This window comes from Thunnus maccoyii, chromosome 10 (genome assembly GCF_910596095.1).
Source record: "Thunnus maccoyii chromosome 10, fThuMac1.1, whole genome shotgun sequence".
NCBI lineage: Eukaryota > Metazoa > Chordata > Actinopteri > Scombriformes > Scombridae > Thunnus > Thunnus maccoyii.
Window position 1 is genome coordinate 14,885,457 of NC_056542.1, and position 18,671 is coordinate 14,904,127.

General features: G+C 40.4%; 1 long non-coding RNA gene across 2 annotated transcripts in view; it reads right to left on the reverse strand.

Moving 5' to 3' along the window:
- LOC121905512 overlaps window positions 1–2,770 on the reverse strand; it is a 31,421-nt gene extending 28,651 nt beyond the window's left edge. For both annotated transcript variants that reach the window (XR_006098428.1, XR_006098427.1), the window contains exon 1: window positions 2,684–2,770. This is a non-coding gene — a long non-coding RNA (uncharacterized LOC121905512). The remainder of the gene's footprint in view (window positions 1–2,683) is intronic.
- Between the last annotated feature and the right edge of the window lie 15,901 nt (window positions 2,771–18,671).

An 18,671-nucleotide genomic window follows, 5' to 3' on the forward strand; every position in this document is an offset into this window, starting at 1 on the left:
AAAGGTCAACTATCCAATCTTATTTTCTTCTTCTCTGTCACCTTTCTTTTACAGGTAAGTAAACAGGTAAGTATATTGTCATTTCTCACTTTTTCTTAAACAGGTAAAATCAAATGTGACAGGTAAATATTTACGAGAATGGTCTATTAATCAATAAAGAAACTTGAATTGTCAAACTTAAATCATCTGGAGTGAAATAATGATCCTCAACAATTCTGAATGATTATTTGTTATTTGAATGTGCCATGTGTTGCATTTTAACATAAATGAATCAAGTCCAACGCCAAGAGGGTTGTTAGCCTGAAATGACCTCTTCACTGTATCTTATGTAATGCACAATTGGGTCAGATTTATTAGGATTTTTTTCTGTATTCTTTCTATTCTAGTCTTCTCTGTAATTTCTGGAAGGTTTTCAGAGTTTCTGACTATGGATGTTGGTGGATTAATTTAAACAGCTGATGGAGAAATCACTTTCAACACATTTATCCTCCACAATGAAGCAAAGCGATGAATCATGAAGAAAAACCAAAAACACTAAGAGCAAAACTAGCGATACCAAGTTTGCAACGTTATTACTGTGAAGCAAGAGTGTTTACAGGAAATGGGGTCTTAGTTCTAACAAAGCATATAATACCACTGAGATAAGTTTCCACTTATCTGAGATAAGGTACCACTTATCTTAACCATGTTCTCATTTCTGTCAAGTAGGCTAATTACACAAAGGTATGGCCATTACATTCACAATGACGTACTGTAAAATAATGCTCACTGTAGCATTTCACACAGAGCTGCACACAATAAATGTAGCATTTTAATGACTTTGTTTCTTTCCCGCCATGTTTTTGTTTTCTGTATCATCTCATTCTTCTGGTTGGCCACAGGCTAGCTGTAGCGTGGGTAGACGAGTGGCACGGTGGGTCAGAAAAAGTCATAATGCAAATGTTTCATATTGAGATACAAAACATAACAGAGCAGTGCAGTTTTACTTTGTTAAATGTCGTGGAAATCAGCAAAAATATTGTGTAAAACATTAGTATCCATTTGTCTCTTCTAGTTGTTATATTCCTTGTTCCTTATCATAGACAGTTATTTAAGAAATGAACACACAAACGCATTAGTAATTAACCACACACATCAGCACAGTAAAAGTTAACCACACACATATACATTAGCAACCTCATACTCTGCATGCGTGTCTCACTGAGTTAAGCATGATCAAAATGTACACAATGGGCCAAATCCACAAAAATTGGGTTGCGCTGCATTTGCACCCGCAATCTGCCCCGTTTGAAGGTCCTATTCACAAAAGATTTTGCACCAATGATAAGCCATAAAGTTTCACAGCTGAGTGCAATTTGCCCTTGTTTTGCGTCTGGTTGAGTAAGTTGAGCTGTTTCCAGTGTTTCAGGCTTTTCTCACCACAGACTGGTCGATAATGAAAACTGCAGAGAGCACAAAAGCCTCAATTTGCGTCACAAATCAACTTTCATAAATCGTCTTTTTTGCTTCTTTTACTCTAGTATTTCACATCTATAACATAATCTACTGAAATGTCAAAGTAAAGCTATTAATGTGACTCAGGCAGGTCTGACACGTGTTAGATTAATATCTGAATCTTACAATAATGTTGTTCAGGTGTCACTGAATGTATCTGGGATGTCGCAAAAACTCAGTACTGATGTTTCTGTTTGTTGGCCACAGCTGGCTGCAGCATCACACAGCAGCTGAAACGATAAGTGCGTCTCCAAACTAAGAAAGAGGCTGCGTGCATTTACGCACACGGCACAGCAGCAGTAACTTCATTAACACTGGATCAATCAGGATCTGACGATAATTAATACTGTTTGGTGTGTAGGTGTGTTTGGCTACACACCTATAGGTCAGCTGTTACACCCAGATTCCAGGTTTATACAGTGGACTTGTTTGTAATGAAGCAGCCCCTTACTGTATGGATGAATCCTGAGCTCCGTCAGCGCTGTTATTTTTATTTTTATATCCGATATAAGCCCACAACCCCACTTGATCCACCCATATCTGACTGTAGATTTTGCCCTCATTCAATATCAATTCAGTATCATTCAATACCTGACAAGCTTGAAGATTTGAAGAGAGAGAGTGAGTGAGGATTGAGTCTGTTTTTGCAACGAGGCTTATTTGCATAGAAAGGGACCACTTTTGCGCCAAATGTATGAATGTTACCTAATTTACATACATGCAAATGCAACAGGCGCACCATGACGCTATTTGCTTGGCAGCGCAGTTTGCGGTGCATTGTGAATTACATGCTATCTTCTTGCCTCATTTACACTGGTTTAGCGGTGGCAAAAGCCGCGCAATCCTTTTGCGGATTTAGCTCAATATGTGTTGCACCCCTGCTGGCCACATGCCGCTCTCTGCAGCATGCCCAACAGCAAGGTTGCAGAGATTTATGGGCATGAAACAAGGTCATGCGCATGCGCAGAACCGCTAAGTAGCAGATTCGATAGGTAGCACAAATCAACAGAACACCTGCCAAAGTTTGAACGGAGTTTAGCTAGCTGCTTAACAGTGTACCAATTAACAATCTAAAAATCAAAATAATGCTTCCAAAACACTCAACATTCAATCGGCACATTAACAAAACAAACAAAACAACTTAGCAAACATATTCCAACGTTCAAGAGCATAAATAATCATTTCATACCTGAAAAGGAGGGATATCAATAAAGATGCTTCGACGTTTCCTTTCCGACAGCTTCATTGAGAATAAGGCCGACAACTCCCCCTTCCGGCCTCTGCAGGCATGAGTAATCAATCACTAGTGTCATCTCTCAAAAAGGCTCAACAACTGGATCATAGATTAACTCCTCTGGCAGTTAGCTATCCTTATACTTTTTAAATCTGTTAGCCTTGTTTTTTTAACATTTTAACCTCTTTCTTTCGCAGGGCTTAAACATTTTAACCTCTTTCTCAAGACTTTGTTTTTATAGGACTTTTTACATTTATAGTTATGATCTATTTATAAATTAATTCCCTTTTGTCTCTGGATCAGCTTCCTAATACAGTCAATCTATCACACACTCCCCTGGAAAATTAGATGTCGTCAGAACAAAGTTTATGTACCAAGGGTTCTCAACCTGATATGTTCTAGTTGTCTCAACTGTCTCTTCAGGGTGATAGCAATGCAGTGACTGTTTTTGGCATGACGATAAATATGGATGTACTGCCTTATACATGACTCCATTAAATCCAGTGATCTTTTCGCTTCAGTCAAACAGTCTTTTTCTGTACTGAACAGCCCAAATCTGTTTTAAGCCTAGTATCCCTGCATGATTAAGGGTCGCAAAACTTGGAATTGATTTGTCTACATTGTCACTGGTTGAACTTCTCTATATAGTCTGAGTTGATACTGGTAAAGCATTTCATGTGCTGCACTATAGCATGCTGGAATCCCAAGGTGGTCATAGGTGAAGATTTTAGGGGCTCATCTTTCTCTCTTTGGTCGGTCATGTCATTGTTCTCTGTCATCTTCATCTGAATCTGGATACGGGGATACCAGACTCTCATCTTGTGCTTCTTGAACTGGTTGTACATCTTCACTCTGATTATCATCTTCCCACAGCACATTCTCCTACTGTGTCTCAGACTCATTTGTGTTTGTTATAGACCTTTCTTCAACCACTGGCCCATCAGTGCTCAATACTGGTGTCTCCTGGTCACTGTCCCCTTGTGTGTCAGCATGCTCAATGGTGCTGTCTGCAATGGGCACTACTGGCTTGTAATAGTACCCACATTCGCCGTCATCATCTTCCTCTTCCTGATTTGAGTTTTCTGCAGCTGTCTCCATCATCCTTTTCTTTTACTTAGATGCTGCTTTTGGCTGAATTTCCAAGGGTAAGTGATCACACAGTAGAAACAGGTTGCGATGCATGATTCTTGATCTTCCCCTTCCCTGTTCAGGCTTGACTTCATAGACTGGGATGTCTTCTCCAACCTGACGGATCACAACATGGATGTTCTCTTCCCAATGATTACAAAGCTTTCCAGTGCCTCCTCTAAGTGTCAGATTTCTACTCAATCACAGAATACAACACTGAGCTTCTCACTTTTCCATCATAATGTCTTTTACTCATTTCTGTTGACTTCTTTGCATTCTCTTGTACTACTTCATATGCTTCCTGCATTTCTCGCTTCCATTATTCCATGTATGTTCGATGGTCTGGTTTTCCTGTGTTAGAGGTGAGACCAGACGGGAGAGCAATAGGTAACCTGGGGGACCTTACGGATAAAAGGTAAAAAGGGGAGAAACCTATTACCTTGCATCGTGTGCAGTTACATGCATGGATCAGCTTGTTCAAGGAATCTTTCCAGTTTGTCTTCTGTTTATCTATAAGTGTCTTTAGCATTTGTGGCAATGTTCGGTTAAATGCTCGACTTGCCCATTTCCTTGCGGGAGATAGGGTGTTGTTCACAGACCAACTACACTACAGCTCTTTTTCTTATCATCTTGCTGTGTTTGTCGAATCTCAGCAACCCAGAATGGTTTGTGCATCTCTTCGCTCACTGCTTTTCATTGGAGAGAGGTAAGTACTGGACAGACCCACGGTGGGCGGGAGTCTTGAGTCTCAACAGCTTGGATTGTCGCTGCCACACAATCTGATGCCAACTCTTCAGTACACTGTCCCATCATCTCCTCAATATTTACAGGCATTCTTGACAGACTGTCAGCATCCACATTTTCTTTACCTGGACAGTATTAGATGGTAAAATGGAAGTCTGCAAGCTCTGCTACCCATCTGCATCCAGTTGTGTTGAGTACTTGACAGGACATACGTAAGCAGATTATTATCACTAAACACAGTGAAAGTAGGCACATAATACAAGTGATATTGGAATTTCTCTGTGAATGCCCGCTTTAAGGTGAAAAATTTTCTTGAATGGAGATGATAATTCTGCTCAGAGACTGTAAGTGTCCAGGAACCGTAGGCTATCACATTGAGTTTATCATCTTGTCATTGGTATAGACCTGCCCCGAGGCCTTGGTTTGAGGCATCTGTATGGAGGATAAATGGCTGTGAGAAGTCTGGGAACCTAAGGACTGGTGGCTCGACCAGACAGTCTATTAGCAACTCCAATATGTGTTGATGTTCTTCAGTCCACACAATTGGTTTGTGTGATGGCACTCCTTAACTCTACCCTGTAGCTCGTCTGGTGTTTATCCTGTTTTGTGGCACATTGTTGTCTTCTGTTGTCCCTTTCAGCAAGTTGTAAAGTGGCCTGGAAAGTCCCAGAAAAGTCCTGTATGTATTGCCTGTAATAACTTAACAAGTCCATGGTAGCTTGTAGCTCTCCTATATTGTTCAGTCTCTTATTTGTCAAGGATCTCACAGTGATGGTGTCAGCTGGATTGATTTTGCTACCTTCAGCTGAAATGACTCTTCCTAGATAGCAGACCTCGCATTTAAATAATTCACACTTGCTGGGTTGTAGTTTCATCCCATACTTCCTCAACAGCTGAAGTACTTTTGTGATGTGGTTTACATGATCCTCAAACAATCGACTGTACACTGATGTGTCATCCAGGTAGGGGCCGCAGATGTTGTCTCACATGTCTTCCAAACACTCCTCCATAGAGTGTTGAAAGGCTGTGTGTGCATTCATTTGCACAAATGGAATCCTTATCCATTCGTACAGGCCCCATGGAGTCACAAATGCAGTAAAAGGCCTGCTGTCTTTATCCATAAAGCCCCGATGGTAGGCCTCTCCTTGGTCTAACAATGAAAACCACGAGTGGTTTTCATTGCGTAATCCCAGGACTGTCAAGGATGTCCTGCATTCGAGGAATCGGTTGTCTGTCAGGGTGGGTCTTTTTGTTTAGCTTGTTCCTTACACAGACAACCTCACTGAGACTGAGGCATTGTCATGGATGTATTATAAGAGCTGGATAGGGCTCCGCCACTCAGCCTTGCAGCCAATTTTCCCCAGTGGCCACTTGTGGTATTGCAGCAAAAAATCCCCCTGCGACCCAAAAAGGATTTTCCTCATAGACTACCATTGTAAAAGAGACGTCTGTAAAACTGTTGACAGGACACCTCGGACTGCAAACAATATCAATTATGATTTTTTTCTATTATTAATTTTTGATACATGGTGGTTTTATATTTGTAAAACTTTCCTCGAGCCAAGAAAAGCGATTTTATAATATATGATGTCATCACAATGTAAAGTCTATGGGCCAAGCAGGAAGTCTTAGGCGGGGCCAGCGGGGGAAACACCACTGCACATATGCAGTGGGCTGCACAACACGGAAGCAAACCCAGAAGCTAGAAACTTTTTTGACATATGTGCCAGCCGAGCAATTCTTATTGGACAGAATTGGCGCCATTTTAACTCCTCTGGTGGGTAGGTATCCTTATACTTTTTCAAAGCTTTTAACCCTGTTAACCTTGTTTTTTAACATTTAAACCTCTTTATTTTACAGGGCTTATATATTTTAACCTCTTTCACAAGACTTTGTTTTTATAGGACTTTTTACTTTAAAGTTATGACCTATTTATAAATGAATTCCCTTTTGTCCCTGGATCAGCTTCCAAATAAAATCAATATGTCACATAAACTGTCACTTTCATGTGGAACCTTGAGCTGGACGCCTGTGGGTGCACAAGAGACAGAGAGAGGACAGCAGCAAAGACTGGGGGAAAGTAAGAAAAAAATTAATTAGGAAATCAAGAAAAGCACACAAAATGACCAAGAAAGAGTAAACTTTAGATAGTATGAGTTATAACAAGCAGGAAGTAGAGCCAGAGTCTGTGTGTCCTGGTAAAGAAAAGAATGAAAAAGTATGTGTGTGTTTGTACATAATTTCTCCTCCACCTTAATGGCATTTTGCCTAACCACACTGATGTATGAGCCTCTCGTCCAGATCAATACACGCTCTCCATTCACTGGACAGACAGTAATGCAACTGCCTCGTTTGTTTGATGATGTGTGCACGTGCCTGTGTGTCTGTGTGTGTCCATGTCTTTCAAACTGGTCCCCATTTCCTGGCAGTATCTTTAACTCTGCCGTTAAGAGAAAGTGACCATTAAGCCACATAGTTTAGCATGTCACTAACTTAATCGCTTAATCCACATGCCAGCATTGATTTCATAAGCGTGTAATGTGTGTGTGTGTGTGTGTGTGTGTGTGTGTGTGAAGGGTCTGTACAGACACACAAATGAGTGTTAAGTGAATTAAAAGGCGAGATAATACTCTCAGAATATTTACCTCCCATTGTAAATTTATCTGTGTCTGATATGGCATGTATGTGTGTATATTTCTCAGAGATTTTGTGTGTGTGTGTGTGTGTGTGTGTGTGTGTGCGTGTGTGTGTGTGTGTGTGTGTGTGTGTGTGTGAATGCCCACGAGTGTTAGTCTTGCATAGGACTAAAAGGTGAGGCTAGGATGCTTGTGTTCCCTCATTACAGTGTCAGCAATACAGTTTTTAGCCCACTCAACCACATAAATGACTTCAAATCCTCTGTGTATTAATCCTCACCACTGGGAACCCAATTTGTAACCTCTGCCCAGTAATACGTTAACTGGACTTTATCTGGGGACAGGCAGAGTGTAAAATTCATACAGTATCTGAGAGAACTAATTGAACCAATTAAGAAAGTGAATATGGATTACTGTGAGACTGTGAACACACACATCCCCTCTGGAATAGAGTTGGAGACCACTGCTTTCACGCGATAATGATTGTCATTGCAAATGGATGGCAGTGCTGGGTCTCAGTGTGCTGCGTAACAACACTCCCAGAGTCGGCTGGCTTTGCATTTACACTGATGTGTTTTCATTTCCTTAGCAGCTGATCCCACGGCTGCTATTCTGGGCAGTAATTAATTGCATGCGGGTAAAGGAAAAGTCAAGGATAAGTGTTAAAACTGTTCCTCGCCTTGTACACACGCTCACATCACACACAAACATAAAGGCAGCGCTCGTTTTTCACACAAACACACATTTGCTAGAGGAAACAAAAAGGGGAACGAGTATAAACAAGGAGATACACAGAAACTTGCACAAAAATAAGAGCCTTGGGTACTTCATGCTTTAAATATCTTAATCAGCAAGCCCATAAAGCCTCCCGATTTTAATTGCCCCACCATGACTATTAATTACATAACAGCCATTGCAGCCAGCATGCCCATATGTTTGCTAATAGGAAAGGATGGATTAGAATAGTGAGTGGAATATATTAGAATACAATGGTTTTTATTGATCTACAAAGGTAGAATTACATTTCCCCTCCGGGATGCACACATAAACAACAGCTTTTTTTTTCTTGTGAGCTCCAAAGAACGACATAAAACACATGGCAGGAGACATTTCATAGGCAGAGAGAACAATGTATCGTATTATTGTAAAAAGGTAAGGCAGAACACCATAGATTACTGTATAACAAAAGATGCTTCATACAGTAGGCTGCAAGAAAAATGCACCATATTGTTGTGAAACTGAAACACTATCTTGTGAGTTGTTTGTGGACAACATCCTCTGAGGGGACAACATATACAGCTCTGATAATACAAGAATGGAGTCATTTGATTGGCAGCCAGTTTGAACTCACATGTGGATCAGGAAACCCTGCCTGGGATTTTTGCATGTAAACCTGATGTCAGTTTATAAGATTGTAGATAAACTGATTCAAGAGCCACCAAGCTCAGCAAGCTACCTTGGCTAGATTCTTAGCACCTTAAAATATAAATCTATTTCTTCATGGAGGGATCAAATGTTTTCATCTGTAAAATGATACATATTTGTTGAATTTGTAAAACAACAGTTACATTTTTATACCCATTGTACCGCAGGTCTCAGAGTTTATTCCCTTCAGCAGAGCAACTTTTAATGTGCTAAGTGCCTGTTGACTGTAATCCTGCCACAAAACTGATCCCAATATCTTTTAAAGGTGCAAGTATATAATGACTGAAATTTCTCCTCTTAAAAAATGGTCCCAAACACCCAGGTTTCCAGCACTCTGGCGGCAGCAGTTAGGCAAAAACAACCTTTTCTGTCCTAGGCCTCCAAATCTTTTGCAGTTTTGTTGTGTGATTTTGATTATTGCTATCTTGTAAGAGCTTGCTGGTCCTAGCGACATAGTTTGTACTTATCTGTGTAAATTCTGTTAATAGAATGATCCACCTTTTATGAATAGTACTGAAGCTTCATTTATACTCTTATACTAAGAGTTAGATTTAGTGAACGTCTTTTTGATGTTTTTTTGTTTGTTTTTTGTTTGCTTGTGTGATAATTAAGAATATTGCAAAAATATTAACATCATTTATGCTACTATTGTTATTTTAAGTGGACAGATAGTTCCGAGGATGTAAAAATACCCGATAATGTATATTTCCAAACAGTTTCAACAAAAGTACACATTATTGAGCTGATGCTGCCTTCCAGTGGGCTGTTGGGCTTCAAACTGTAGGCAGCCCACAATTTTTTACCATAGATATATAGACGTGGATGCCTCATTTGTAAAGAGAAAAATAAAAGCACCCTAGCCGCCATATCTCACTGGCCGAATGCGCAATCTAAGTGTATATATCTATGGTGACCTCACAAAGGTAATTTAGCACTAATAGCAACAGTCAATCAATGAACTTCAGTCCAATCCACTCAACTGTGCTCTTCCTTCAGCTTACATGATTTACAAGGTGAAGGCCCCTTTGATCAATTATATATTGTTGAGCTGAATGATCATATTGTTATGACCGTTGTTATGACTATTTTATCCCTTGCTCTTTCTCTCCAAGTTTCTGTGTCTGACCTACAAGGCATGGTGACAGGCCGCTCTAGACTGACTGTACTGTGGGATACAGGCAGACACATGTCAACAGGTGATTGGCTCTTCAGTGACAGTTCAGGATGACAGCGAGGTGTCAGCTGGTCTGCAGATCGGAGCAGAAGTCTCCTTTCATGTCTCCCACCCCACCTGACAGTTTTGTCTCTATTAGTAGGAGTGACCTACTACTGCAATTTGCACTTCTGTGAGACATATTGTTGCTCATGGAACAATAAAGCTTGTAAACAGAGACAATTTTTTAATTTGCTGGGGACCTAGTTCAGCTGCACTTTGTGACTGATTTTGATCTGTTTTTGGTTGAAGGGTTTAGGGCAGAATGATGTACTTTATTTTTATTTTGCAAGGCTACATGGATTCTTCTCACCCAGACTGTTTGTTTACATTTTGGCTTGACAGTTTGTGCATTATTTATTATATAAAATTATCATTTATGGCTCCTCTGATTATTATTTAGTCTTTCATATCAGGAGAGCACAAGAGTTTGGTGTCATAAATTCAAATTTATATTCAGCATATAAAGCTTCTCACTTGTCACATCATCCTTTCTGTACTTTAAATATCTTTGAGTGAAAGACTTGTTAAGCAGTTCAAACTGTTTTAAATGTGTGTAACTGTATATCTGTGTGTATTATTTGGGGATGTAATTTGAAGAAAAAACCAATGAAATCCTATGAAAAACTGAAAAGTCTTAGACAATATGGTAATGACTACCCAAGTGTTAATTCCATATAAACGCCCACATGGTTTTTATTCTCCTGCTGCTCACATAACATCTATTACAACTTTCCATAGCTCTAGGCCAAACTTTCCTCTCGTCTCTCTTTCTTCCCACCCTCTGTCTTTCTCTCCCTCTCATCTGCGCTCATTTCCAACTTTGCCACTGCACTCTGTTTTGTTTCCAAATCAAAGTAATGAAATGGATCTTTACTGAGGTGATTTTCATAGCAAGCAAAGAGGGGGCTGTCATTAGTGCATCATTCGGGGGGGACGATGAGCAAAATGAAAAACAGGAGGAGAAAGTGAGCAGAGAGACAAATCAAAGAGACTCGGCTGCCTGGCTTACTTTTCCAGCCAGATCTATAGCTCTCGCCTTAAGGTAAAATCCACCCTTGAATACTCTTACACTGTTATAAGTCATCAATCTGTGGTGTTCAGTGGATTGCAGCAGTTCGTTTGTCATTAAGTGTTGACATTTTTACTCTACAATGGATTTCTCCATGTGTGTTGAATACTGATGTAATCTTGTACATCTAGAAAGAAGCTCCTGTTCTTTGATTCAAAGATGCTGTTGCCAAACCCAACCGAATACTGATATTTCAGAAAACTCAATTTTATGTGCTACTGAACTAGCTAAAAGTATTTTGACATGACATCACACCATCTGTATTTGGACAGTCATTCATGCTGTCCAAGACTAACAAGCCATGCTGTGAGGCTGTACTCAGGCACAGCAATGCCTTGAGCTAAATGCTAAAGTCAACATGCTAACAGAATGATGTTTATGAAGTTCATCATCTTAGTTTATCGTAATATCATGCTAACATTTGCTAATTAGTGCAAAATACAGCTGAGGCTGAGGGGAACGTTAGTTTTGCAGGTGTTTGGCCATAAACCAAAGTATTGGACTAATTGAAATTTTGACCTCATGGTAGTGCTAGATTAAAAATCAAGGGATCACCAATGCTGTTACAGTTCATCCTCAGAAGAACATGAATTTTTGCATCAAATTACTGGCAACCTATCCAAAAATTATATAATCTTTACCAGATAACTGGAAACCTGTACCTGCTGGTGGTGTTAGAGGAAAGGTCAGGGGCTCACTGAAATCTGTAGGATTCCTCTTCTGGGGAATATGAATGTCTGGAAATCCATCCAATAGTTGTTGAGATATTACTATTACTCTACTGACCAACGAACAAGGCAACATTTCCAAACCTTGAACCATCCCACTAAAATGACTAAAAAAGTACGACACCAAACAACAAAAGTGACTTACAAGTGACTTACTTATTAGTGAAATACAGATTTTAGCAGCAAAAGCTTCCCTAAATTGTTTGTTTTTTACAGTGATTTTTTTTCTTCTTTAATCCACATTAGTTAAAAACACGTCACTGGAAATAACAAATGGTGCTTTTTAATTCATTAACTGGTATTTTGGTGAATTCCCTTAAGTTATCAGGGTGGAATGGAGCTGAAGTGCGCCTGTGAGCCTCTGTTACTATGGGCCGTTGTATTGTGCTGTCGTGTCTACCTGCTTCACAGGCCTATTATAGAGACATCAGGGGAGTAACAGAGGCCGACAGAGACAAACAGGTCACCCTTACCTGGGCTGCAGGATAAACGATTTCCCCTCCACCACTGCTCTACCCCCCCTTATTTTCTCTTCAACTTCATCCCTCCATTCAACCCCCCATCAGCCAACCTCTCCTCTTTTCTACCTGTCTGCCATCTGACTTCTTCCCATCTCCATCCCCTCGACTAGCTCCTCTGCCCGCCCTCTACCTCCCTTCTCCCCATCCCAACCCCATCTCTGTGCCCCACCTCCCCACCCCCTCACTCCCACCCCCACACACAACAGAATTAATATTAAAAAGGTGACTGTGTGTGTGTGCAGGGAGGGGGTGATGAGAGGAGGACAGCGTGTACAATGACCTTACTCGCAAATCGTTGCCTCATGTACAGCAAGCATGTCCTTGTTGCAACACCATAACAGCTCCAAGCCCCAGACCACAAGGAGGCATAAACAAACACACACCCTTGCACACACACACACACAAACATGTACTCCAACAGCTACTTCTCCCTCTCTCTTTCCGCAGCAGTGTAGGATGCTCATTATCTACCCTTAAAATTTCATTCAGTTTACTTGGTTGGCATTTAACAGAAAGAACAGCTGATACTCCGTTCTTGTAGGAAAGTGTTGTAGCTGAGTATAACATAGCTTTTTTTAGCTCTGACACCTCAATCAGGTGAAGAATGTGCCTGCAGCCGGTTCCTCTTTAACTGTCATAGAAAGGGACAAATGATGTCAGACTCTGTTGCCACTGCTTCAAAGATGCACATGTCCTTTTAAAAAGCCCCGGAGCTCTGGCATTTAACATTAACATAAGACAGGTGCCGTCATGCATTCAGCTCTGTGTCACCAGCTTGCGTATTTATGCATGCAATCTCATCCGCTGATGTATGATCACATGCATACCGCATACGTGAATGCATAGGTGTGCGTGTATGCGCGTGTGTATGTGTGTGTGTGTGGGTCTGTGTTGCTGTAGCATAAATCATTGGAGCTGAGCAGGGGGCTGGTGCTGCTCCCTCCATCTGTCTCTGTCTGCAGGGGTGAGGTATTTTACACTGATGATAGGGCGAACGGAGGGAGGTGAGAAAAAGTGAGCCATGCTCGAGTCGTGTGGGATGGACAGAAAAATAAATGCTGTGGTATCGAAGGGCAGCGGGCAGCGTGTGCATCCTGTGAGTACGTGGAGAGACTTGGGGGAAGGGATGCGTCGAAGCCTTCAGCTCACATAATCCGCATCTCTGCAGGGCCTGTTACTCACTACCTAAGATCTACTTCTGTGAAACAGACTGTTATGCAGTGCTGAAAAAATAATGCTGCTCCTATGAGGTATCTGCATGCAGTCCTCCATCTACTGCAGGCTGCATACTGGATATGTATGAATGAATGCCACTGGAAACTACAAACTCAATATCTGCTTGGTCCAACATTTACTTTGTGTCGGTAATATGGACACATTAGCCCCTCTTTTGGACTAAATGATGTTTTCTTGTTCCGTCTACATGCAGAGACGGAACAATCCTAGGAACTGGCTTCATCTGTGGGAGAAGAACTGGCTGTCCACTAGTTACCTCCCTTCCATCAATCCTGCTCACCCCCCTAACAGGATAAACCGAAGCAGAACAGCCCCTGAACAAATGTATCCAGTACTTCCTGATCAGGTTGTCACAGTGACGAGGGAAAACGCTCTTCAACTGTACAGCATAGGGATTCAAGCTACTACACTGAGCTTGTTCCGCTGAGGTGTCCTTGAGCAATGAAATGAATCCCCAACACATCCAGAAATTGTTCTGAGAGCGACCCTGCAGTCTGTCCTACCTGTAGAGAGGAGGCAAGTGTACAGAGAATATACACTATGGGTTACACATGCAGCAAACTCACTTAAAGCAGCAGCAGCTGGTCGGCACATCATACAGGACTGAGCGCAACACCGCTGGACACTCTGCTTCGTTGAGCAGCCTCTGTTCCAGCTACACCCACAAGAAACTGAGAGAGCTTAGTGCAAAAACAATTCAAAAGCTGGAATAGGTTTTGAGCCCCCATTTATGACTCGTGTTGAATCCCTCATCCCTCCTATCCATTTGGATTACAGAGTTTCGAAGAGAGTGAATGACAAAGACAAGAGGAGAGACTGTTGGCTTATGTGGGTCTACCGTTGAAGGAGAGGGAGTCATGCTTGGTTGGCTTGGTTGTTAAGGTAGAGGGAGCAGAATCTCTCCTGACAGACAACCAGTAGCTTGCCACACTGCAACATTTGGTTCTGGGTTCTGAGATTAGCTCAAGCATGGCAATCTCTCCTTGGAAGCATTCTGGAGGGCTTAAAGAGGCAGCCTTAGAGCAGCAACATAACTGTGGAAAGGACAGAGCCATGCCAGGATTTTTTTTTTGATTTTTTTATACAAACTCAGAATTGGCAACTGAACACTGCATAGTAACAGTCGCATGATTGTTGCTGCATGTCATGTAGCTTGGTTCTTAAAGGAACACTTCAACATTTTATTTTCCAAGGGTTAGATGGGAAGACTGATATCACTCATATCTGTCCATTCAATATGAAGCTAGCAGCAGGTTAGCTTTTACCTTGCGAGGCAGCTGGATTGACAAGATCACATGAGAATCCATCTTGTCAGCCTTCGACTTATGCGCTTGTGTCCGAACCACCAGTGGTTCGAACCAATCAGCGTCCTATGAGGATTCTCATGTGATCGCATGATCTCAAGAATCCAGCTGCCTAAGATGGTGATAAACAGATGGTTCATCCAATCACCTGCCAAGTATTTTTTGAAAGTGCCTTCCCCTTTCCAAACAGTTTCCAAGGACAACCACTCAGATGGTTCTGTGTAACAAACCATCTGGCACATCTGGTTAGGTTAGCTTAGCTTAGCATAAAAACTGGAAATAGGGGGATATACAGCTAACCTGGCTCTGTCCAAAGCCATTTTAATGAGGCCAGTCTGTCAACACAGCAGAGATGCCAATGCAATGAAAAAACGTAGGGTTCTCCAGCAAGAAAGTTGAGCCTGGTTCAACTGCAATGCAACATCATCTGGCAAGACGCTATGGTTACCAATCAAATACAAGCAAGTGCACATTATTTTGCAACGTAAAAGGCGGCCAAAACAACATGTCCCTTCCAACACAGCTCCTGGTGTTGTTTTAAATAGGGATGTTTTCTGTTTGAGCACCTGATAAGCTCACTAATTTACATGTTTTATCTCATTTGTGTAATCCGAACAAAAATTAAGTGTAACAACAACAATCTGTGGTTTTATGAAGAGTTACATGCTGGACTATTTCTTGGCCAGGCACAGTGACTTACTGAAATCAGCACCATTAGGTTGCCAAGCAACCAGTGCAGACTCTAAGAAGTCACTGCATCCCGCCAAGACATACAATAGTCCAGCACATAATGTCTGTAAAAACACAACCTGTCTTTTAACCTTTGTACAAATGAAACAAGCAAGATATAACGTGCTGTTAATTTTAGAGGTGCTGTTATAGGCAGATTTTTTTTTTAACCTTTGTTTCCCTCTGTTTCCAATTTTTATGCCAAGATAACCAGCTGCTGACTGTAACTTTATGTTGCATGGACAAAAATGAGAGTAATATCAATCTCCTTGTCTAACTCTCAACAAGAAAGTGAATATGCACTTTTCCCAAAATGTTGAACTATTCCTTTAAAAGTATGCTGTTTGGGCAGAGCATCATAGCTGCTATTAACAGTGTGCAAGGACACACTCTTACCATCTGTACAAGACAGATAATTGAACTGTGTGATGTTCAGTGGGGTCAACTCTGAGTTTATTCCATGTTATAAATAAAATGAAGATGTAAAAGAGCACTTCTGATCATATGGGTGAGAGGTATTGACCCACCTTGAGCACAAATGTGGGTTACGATAAACATGTAGAGATATTTACACATACAGAAACCCACACATGTGACGAGGTCAATCTAATCTGTGGCTGTATTCAAAGCATATAGAATAAGGATGCAGGGGGTAGTTAATCCCTACAGTACTCCTACGACCTTGGAGGGATGGGAGCCCTTATATCCTCATTAACATGGATGAAGCATGGCCATCGGGTGAATACACCTACCAGATCACCCTGGTTCTCCTGCAAACTACTAGACAAGTAACAAGCATACTCAGATCCAAGTGCATACATGTATGCACACTGAAAAGAGCAGCCAGGCATGCACAAACCTCCAGCATCTATTTTTCATTATTACAATGCTATCAGCTGGAGGCAAGGTTGGGCTATGTTACACTGCAGCTGTGCAGAGGCTGCGTGTGTGAGGTGGGCTGTCATTGACACTCGCCCTCAAACATGAGTCGTTGCTAAAAAGTACAGGAAAGACCCAGCGGGAAGCAGAAGGGGAGCGGTGAGCAGTGTAGTCTAGTACACATCCTGCGCTGGAACTCAGCTGTGTCCTTTGCAGGCTCAAACACACACAAGACTGCTTGTGGCTTTGTTTTATCTGATTTGGCTGTAATCTTTCTTCCACAAGACAATAACTTACAAGAGGACAAATATCAGCAGCTCAGGTGCAGGCAGTTTAACAAAGTGCACAGTAAGGATCAGATCATTTTGTGTTTATGTTCTCTGCAATGTCCTGTCCTGTGTACTTTTATGTCTTGTCAAGGATAAACTGTGAACTATTTAAAAGGAACAAAAAGTGTCTGAAGTAAGTAGGTAGTCCCTCATGTTGACATATATATCAGATGTCTTGAGGGTTTAATGTAGAGAAAAAAGTACACTAAAGCTTGTTCGTACTAAATTCATGCAGAGATGTCACATGTCAAGGCTGTCAAAACAATAACCACAGCAGCTATTGGTGCTAAACATTCATTAACAAACAGAACAACTCAATAAATTAGACAAGACAGGGCACAGAATGATCTAATCCTCTGTCAAAATGAGGGGCAATCAGTTCTACAAAACACAAAAAAACATCAGGCAGTAATACAATCTTGTGTTATTTGCCAATTAAATTTTCATGAACAATTGGAGCAAATACTGATGATTTACATGGTACTATTATTCGTTAAGTGTCACGGCTTTTTAGATTTACTGCGGGTCACTAACATCGAACTCAACATGCACACATACACACCTGCAAGGGAAAATTGGTCCCTATAATGTGATTTTTGATGTAACTTTCACAGAGATTTCTTGTTGGGTCTTTGCTCTTTATTATAAAGATAAAAAACTAAATTTGGGTTTCAATTTGGACCAAATTGACAAAAATTGACAAATTGTTATGCAAAGTAGCTTAACAAGACAAACCTCAACACTGACATAAAGGTTGAATCACCTTTGAGGATGTAAGTGGAAATTTGTGAAGGATTTTTCTTCCTAACAACACTAAAACAAGATAAAAATGTCCCAACCTGAAGCCAAATAAACATCCTGCAGTTTTGTTGGCAAACAGTTTGCTCTGATTTTGTAGAGCTTTATATCTGCTGTTGCTCTGTTGAAGACAGTCATTAACCCGAACACAATTAACACAACTAAGCTTTGCTCTATGAGCCTCTTTTTCTCCCAAAGCTTGTATGAAGTGTTCAATTAAAAAAATCACATTACTCATCCTTCTGCCATTCTGCTCATTGACCTTCTTTCCCGTGGTGGAAGAAGCAGGCATCCTCTTGCAGTATTAAAACACTACATTACAAGTAAAAGTGTTATAGAGCAAAATGTACTAGGGTATCAAAAATGAAAGTACTCATAATGCCCTCTGAATGTTAGACTACATATATATTATATATTGGATTATTATTACTGAGGCATTAATATGTAAATTGCATTTTACTATTGTGTTAGCTGTTAGCTGTAGAGCTAATATTAACTATTTTATACACTGTCGGGTAGTTTATTTTACAACAGAGCATCATATCTTATAAGCTCATGATATGTTTTGTATGCAAAATCTAAATCTGTAACTTGTAACTACGTTCAGTATAGTATGAAGTAACAGAAAATGGAAATATTAAAGGAAAATACAAGAACCTCAAATTTATTCTTAAGCGACTATACTGTAATGTACTTTTTTGAGTTTTTGGTTACTTATGTGAAAGTATATGATTTTACATCTCAGAGACATTTTTCTTTTTTCTTTTTTAAACTATTTTTCAAATGTATGTATTTATGTGAAAACAGTTTACACTGCTATGTTACACATAATGTACAAAAAAACATACATTTTCTTCCCTATGTGTACGTTTTTCCCTCGGGATTACCTCCCATACAATAAGAGCAAAGAAAAAAAAAACAAATAAATAAGAACACTTAAAATAGTAATAATAATAATAATAATAATAATAATAATAATAATAATAATAATGACATACATTTTAGTCAATGATGAGGGTGATCTGTATAGCTTCACCATATCAACAACCATCATCACCAGTGTCATAAATATCATCGTCACAGTTATTGAGTATCAGATATTTTTAAGACAATACTGTGATGTGTCAGCAGGAGGCAGAGAAAAGCAGGCTAATAGCTACTAATAGTAGAAAAACAAAATAAGCCAAACACCAGTGCACTG